Below are 7,475 nucleotides of genomic sequence, written 5' to 3' on the forward strand. Positions count from 1 at the left end.
TAACAGATTAAAACGAGGCTGGTGTTGATTTTTTAGAGATTCCCCCGCACGTGCATATGAATGTGTGCATGCTTCTTCATTACTTAATCTCGGTTCCTTTAATTAGATAAATATGGACTTGAAGGGAGCAATCAGTCTTGTGTTCATGTATTGATTTTCAATACTAAATTACATTCACTTTCTTCTGTGCAACTGAAAATTGAAGCTTAATCCCCTAAATTTGGGTTTAATCAAGATAAAATACTTTCCTCCATTAGAATACACTTTAATCAGGTTTGATAGTCAAATTTGCACTGTAGAGAAGAGCATTTGGCCCGAATGCATTACTGAACTGAACGAGGATGGCAGAGACAGAGAGAGAGTGTCTTCAGATGTGTTTCTGGAAGGAGGCCTGGGCTTTCAGATGAAAAGCTTCTTATTTCTATCTGGGTCCTTTTCAGCTCAACAAAAAGCCATTAACCATTTAGATAAAGAGGGAACAGACCTGCGTCAGTTCACTATAGGGATATGAATGTGAATATGAATGAGATTCTGCATGCAGTGGCATTTCACACCTCGTTTATTTTGGTGTTAACAAATAATGATGATATTTGCAAATGATGATGCATGTGTAATGTACTTCAAATCATACAAGTATATTTGTCATTACTGTACTTGCAGAATATAATATAACAAAAGCAAAGCAAAAGGCCACTTAAGCATACTTAGAAAATACTTTTTCATGGCTATTTTTAACAAACTTAAAGTTTTTTTTGTTTTTTATGCAGTACTGTGCAGAAGTCTTAGGCATGTTAATTACCCCCCCCCCCCCCCCGAAAAAAAAATGGTTTTAAGTCAGTTATTTCTATCATTTGCTGTCGTGTGTCAGTAGGAATTATCAGTTTACATTTCCAAACGTTCTTTTTGCCATTAATTGTAATAATCCAGTGAGATTTGTGTCTGACAACAGCCGGTCTGATCTGATCTCACCATCATCGAGTCCGTCTGTGATTACATGAAGAAACAGAAGAAACTGAGACAGACTAAATCCAGAAGAACTGCGGGAACGTCTCCGAGACGCTTGAGGAAACCTTCCTGCAAAGCTACAGGACTGTGAAAAGCACTGGTGTTAAAATGCTGTAAAGTGAGAATGCTTTCAAAAATAAAATCACAAATTGAATTTATTTATGATTTAACTTCTATTAACAAATTCAAATCAATATTTGGTGTAACATCCCTTTGCGTTTAAAACGGCTTTTGTCCAGGTACACTTGCGCATAGTTTTTCAGGAAGGTTTCTTCAGGCATATTGACTATTGCACAGCGGTTTCAGATTCATCGCTTATTAGAGAGTTTTGAATTCTCTCAGAGTTGAAGCAGAGTCTGAGCTTTGGAGAATGTCTTCAGTGGCGTGTTGTGTGTGTGTGATACGTGAGGTCCAGGTGTGTGTCAGACACTAGGCTTCTGCAGTGGAAAGAGCCACAGCGTGACAAACACACTTCAAAGAAAGAGAGAGAAAGAAGAAAGATGAGGGACGCAGTGGAGGAGCGCACGCAGGGTTTGTTTTAATCCAGCACAGCTGTTGTGTTTGTGTACAATCTCCACTCTGATGAACAATGAATTATTTCTCTTCTGGCTATAAATACTCTCTGCCTTAAACGCGTGCGAGTTTCTGCTTCTCGTGAGCTGAAATAACCCGGCGTTCACTCCCACTCACATGATCGTAACTGAATCAACAGATAAAACGGCCGCTCAGAGTCTATAGAAAACACATTAGAGTTCCTACAGCAACACAACATCTGTGATGCAGCGGAAACAAAATGTGCTAAAATTGCATTTTGTGCAGCCAGTGGAAAACTATCTTTGGTGTATTATAAGATTAAATGATTTAATATTCTTTTTGAAATAATAGTTGCTCTAGTCAAATAATCCAACATAACCGAAGATTAGATTTATTTATATTTTTATTTATGTATATTCATTTTTATTTTAGATGTTTATATATTATATTTTATTTATTTCATTATTATTTATTATTAATGTTAGATTTTGGATTATTTTATTAGAGGGTTGAGATTTGTTGGATGTATTATCGTTTTAAAAGAGCCATTGTATGAGAACAATCTGTCTGATTTTGACTTTGATTTGACTTGTTCTCCTGCACATGTTTTATAGGTGTTTATGATTATGAGTTTTTGCACCAGCTGTTTGCATTTGTCAATCTTTGCCTGCTTTGAAATTTCAGATATTTCATACACACACACACACAGATTCAGATACAGACACATGCACACACACACTCACTCACTCACTCACTCACACACACACTCACTCACACTCACTCGCTTGCACACACACACTCACACTCACACACACACACACGCACACACACACTCACTCGCACACACACTCACACACACACACACACACACACACACACAGAGATTCAGATACAGACTCACTCACACACACACACACACACACACAGAGATTCAGATACAGACTCACTCACTCACTCCCACACACACTCACACACACACACACACACACACACACACACACACACACACACCCACACACACTCACTCACTCACTCTCACACACGCACGCACGCATGCACACACACACACACACACACACACACACACACACACATACAGAGATTCAATTCAGATACAGACACACGCGCACACTCACTCACTCACACACACACACACACACACACACACACACTCACTCACTCACTCACTCACACACACACACACACACACACACACACACACACACACACACAGAGATTCAGATACAGACTCACACACACACACACACACACACTCACTCACACTCACACACACACACACACACACACACACACACACACACACACACACACTCACTTCTTTTAACCAAAATCTAAGGCAGTATTGCCTGTGTGGCAAAGATAATAATTCAATAATGCATTCATATTATCCATATTAGCCTTTCCATTCAAGGCTCGCTATTTTTAGAAGCTCACTATTATTTGGACCAGAGTTTGAATCATGTCCATGTTTTCAGAACAAAACCTTCAGCAAATTCAGTATCTCAGCAGCTCATGTAAGTGTGTGAGAGTCTGTCGTGTGTGTGTGTGTGTGTGTGTGTGTGTGTGTGTGTGTGTGTGTGTGTGTGTGTGTGTGTGTGTGTGTGTGTGTGTGTGTGTGTGTGTGTGTGTGTGTGTGTGTGTGTGTGTCGTGGAGCCGTTGAGGCTGTTGAGTCCAGTGCTGTTCCGGACAGCTTGTCTGCGAGTCGGAAAACTCTCCCCCCCACATCACCTTTAATGAGGATAAAAGGTCAGAGCTTAATTATTCATCTGGGATGTCAGACAATTCCCCAAAGACTGAAGTTTAGAGCCGCTAGTGTGAATAATACATGAAGCTTCTCCTCTCACTTTCAAACTGTGTGTTTGCTTGTTTTCTGTTGGATATCTGGTCAGACTCGGTTCGACCTCTGCTGTCACTCCCTCATCAAACTTCTAGAAAACACCTGAGAAAATTAGCACAAACTCCTCCAAATGAGCCAGTTCAGTTGTGTTTACACGACAACGATGTGCTTAAAACGGAGAAGTTTTTCCTTTGAGTTTTCCACGTACAGACGTTATCAAAACGATCCCCATTCACACGGATCTGCGAAAACGACTAAATCCCCTGTATTCTGCTGCCAGGCCACTAGATGGCGATGAAACACTGAACACGTAATACGCATGTGCGTAACGTCAACGTCTTCAGAGATTCGCGTTTTTGTTGTTTATACAGAGACCGTGTGCGTTTTTTCAGGCACCCAAAACGCCGTTGTCGTGTAAATGAACGGCCAAAACGCATAAAAAGTTTTACGTTTTTAGTTTAAAACGGTGTTGTGTAAACATCCCCTTAGGACTGTGTGTCCACCAAAGCGTTTTTTTCACGCAGCTGGCATGTTTTTTCAGTTGTTTTCAATGGGAGCGGCGCGTTTTTAAAACGCCATGAGCGTAACGAGGCGCTGAGCGTTCGCCGTTTTTTACAGGTCGCCGAGAGTTTGGGTAAACTTTGGGTAAATGCAGCGCTCATCACTGTCACTTTTTACCCAACCGTCCAATCACAGTGGAGGAGGGGCGGGACTAATACCAACCAACCGCCACATTCTGCTTGTACAATGTCAACAGACGACAACAAAAAGCATAATAACGGAACAAAATCATTTAAAACGAGCCAGAGAAAATACGTTACATTGTATCGACATTTTAATACAGAATCAACATTGAAACAAAATATGTGTCAAATAAGATACTAGTAACACTTTCGTGGATATTCCGTATCATAACAAGCAAAGCGTCTCAACTGAAAAAAAAAAAAAAACGCACACACACACACACACACACACACACACACACACACACACACACACACACACACAGATTACATTAATCTACATTAGTCCGGACACATTTGAAAACTGAGTTTTCGTTTAAGAACGCTCTTTCAGTGTTTTCAGGCGTTTTCCAAAAGTTTCTCATCCTCACTGAAAACGTTAAAGTCACCTGTACATGCGTAAACCCTCACAAAAGCTCACTGAGATGAAACAGACAGAACAATAAATAAAGTTATCGTGCAATTCTTCTGGCAGTAATTTTAATTCAGCACAATATCTCATCATTCACTGAAGCACGTCCAGGTCGCACTCAGTTTGGTTTAAAACGCAACGGCTCTCATGTTTTACCACAGAACAGCAAATGCGAGTATATTTTTTGTCATATTTGCAGGACTGTGATATGAATAGTGTGTAAAGTAACATATTTTAGCAACAGTGTGAAGGTGAATAGCACATAACAGGCACAATACTGGTATAAACATCAATATCTATTAGTACAATATGCGTCACATGACTAAACTTACGTCATCGTTAAATACCTCAGTTTTGACAGTCCACACTACAACACGAAAACAGCGTTTTCAAATGTATCCACTTTGGAGAGTGTTTTTAAAAGCTTCGTTTTCATGAATAAAAACGCAGTCTCAGTGTGGACGGAAGGCCAGAACGGAGAGAAAAAGATGCGTTTTCAAATGAAAAGGTATTAGTGTGGACAAGGCCTTAAAGGTCCCGTATTGTACACCTTCTGAAGTTTTATTTTAGGTTTTGATGTCCTTAAGATATATATTTTCGGTATTACTACCAAAAACCATCTCAATGTATTTTCACAGCTCCTTTCTCAGGAGCTCTGCCAAGAACAGGTCGATTTTGGCCTGTCTAATTAATATTCATGAGCCTCTCTTCTGATTGGCCTGTTGTTTTCTGAGTGACGCACGGCCGGGCCAATCACAGGTAACTAGGGTCATGTGTGCTGTAGACTGATGTGGCTTGGTGATGCTCACAAGTAAGGCAAATAAAACACCTGTAATGATGGTGATAAATTATTTGTTATTAAAGCATAAACATTCACAAACCACTGTTAATTTAACATAAAAGCAAGCACGTGCATGGTTTGGCATGACAGAAATAGCGCAAAGTGCGCTCCCTTAATAATTCATAAAAAGCTGATATCTCAGTTCATTGCGACCTCACAAAGCTCCGTTATTATCAGTGAAGCTGACTGCACAATACATCTTTCATAATGTCAACACTTCGTTTGTTCTAATCACAGGATTTGCCAGCAGAATTCAGCACTGAACACTGAGTGGATTCAATCTTACATGCATCTGATTGGTCATTACGTTCAAGAAATCAACACACATGTCTGTGATTGGCTACATTGCTCAACACTGCAAACATGTTATAAACAGAAACTCATTCTGGCTTGTAAACCGTTTTTATTTAGTTTTAGTTATTCTTGTTGCTTTTGTGCAACATATGAATAACAATTTATTTGTTTTATTTTTAGATATTTCTATTTTGATTTTTTTCTATTTCATATTCATACGGAAGTCACAACGGCTTGTGAAAAGGCACCGCTACTTTACTGTATGCAGGCTGTGTGCATTTGTCTGTGGATTGACTGTATTGAAACTTATATGGTAGTTGCATCGCCCCTAGACCTGTGCTATCATGAAAAAAATTCATTTTTGACAATATGGGACCTTTAAACAGCCGTGGATGAGGAGGAATTATGAATCTGCTCTGCTAGACTCAGTGAGGTAAAGCAGCTTTGTTAAGCTTTGAGAGTGTTTGTGTTGGCAGAGGAGACGGCAGCAGATATCGGCACTATTAATGTGTATTAAAGGGAAGAATAACGTAATGTGATACGCTCGGAAAAGGATTAGAGTGGGAGAACGAGGAGAGGGAGAGTGCAGGAGGAATACGCCACAACCAGAGACTGTAAAAAAAGATGGATGACACCCCTTCACTCTCTTCCATTGGTGAAAAGTGAAGCCACCAAAGTCCTGACGTCTTGCACTGATCTGGGACCTGCTTCTGCGCAGTATTGAGTGTGTGTGTGTGTGTGTGTGTGTGTGTGTGTGTGTGTGTGGAGCCGAGGTATCAAGGTCCCGCCCTCACTCCCGCAGAAACGGTTAGTACAAAGTTTACTGTGTGAAATAAACAGTTATGGACATGTAGATATTAAAGTTGAAGCGCCAATCTCATCCAGAAAATCCCCCAAAAAGTCTGTTGGTGCCTCTGTGACTTCGTTTAGAGAAGCTGTCAATCACAGCTGTCAATCATGACGTCACATTCCGGTTTTATAGCGTCAAATAACAAACTAAGATCAAACTTATTTAAACACTTAATCTTAAAGGTGGTATCAGCGATTTCAGGCCCAAACATAAATGATCACATTCATCTAATATTTCGCTAGCTGCCCGCCCCATAAGCATGCTGTCAAAAAAACGTGTCTCTCTAGGTAGCCTAGGCTCTGAGATCTGCACACAAAAACAGTTGGTATCAACATCACTCAAAACCAAAATAAATAGTGTTCCAACCAATCATCGACAGGGGCGGGTGTTGTGAGGTTTTGCGCTCGTGCACGGCTGCCTATGACGGCTGCACGCGAAAAACCTCACAACACCCGCCCCTGTCGGTGATTGGTTGGAACACTATTTGTTTGGGTTTTGATTATTTGGCCAAACAGACTGAAAACAGCTGTTTTTGTGTGCAGATCTCAGAGCCTAGGCTACCTAGAGAGACGCGGTTTTTTGACAGCATGCTTATGGGGCGTGCAGCTAGCGAAATATTAGATGAATGTGATCATTTATGTTTGGGCCTGAAATCGCTCATACCACCTTTAAGTCAGATGATAAAAACTACCTAAAATGACACAAAACATCTTGTCTATCAAAAATGGGGTTTATGAGCTATACTGGGACCAGCCACCGAGGGGCAATAGAAACTCAGGGTTTATGAGCTATACTGGGACCAGCCACCGGGGGGCGATCGAGACACTGGGTTTATGAGCTATACTGGGACCAGCCACCGGGGGGCGATCCAGATGCTGGGTTTATGAGCTATACTGGGACCAGCCACCTGGGGAAGATCGAGACTCTGGGTTTATGA

Source organism: Scardinius erythrophthalmus (genome assembly GCF_964197995.2).
Source record: "Scardinius erythrophthalmus genome assembly, chromosome: 8".
Taxonomy (NCBI): domain Eukaryota; kingdom Metazoa; phylum Chordata; class Actinopteri; order Cypriniformes; family Leuciscidae; genus Scardinius; species Scardinius erythrophthalmus.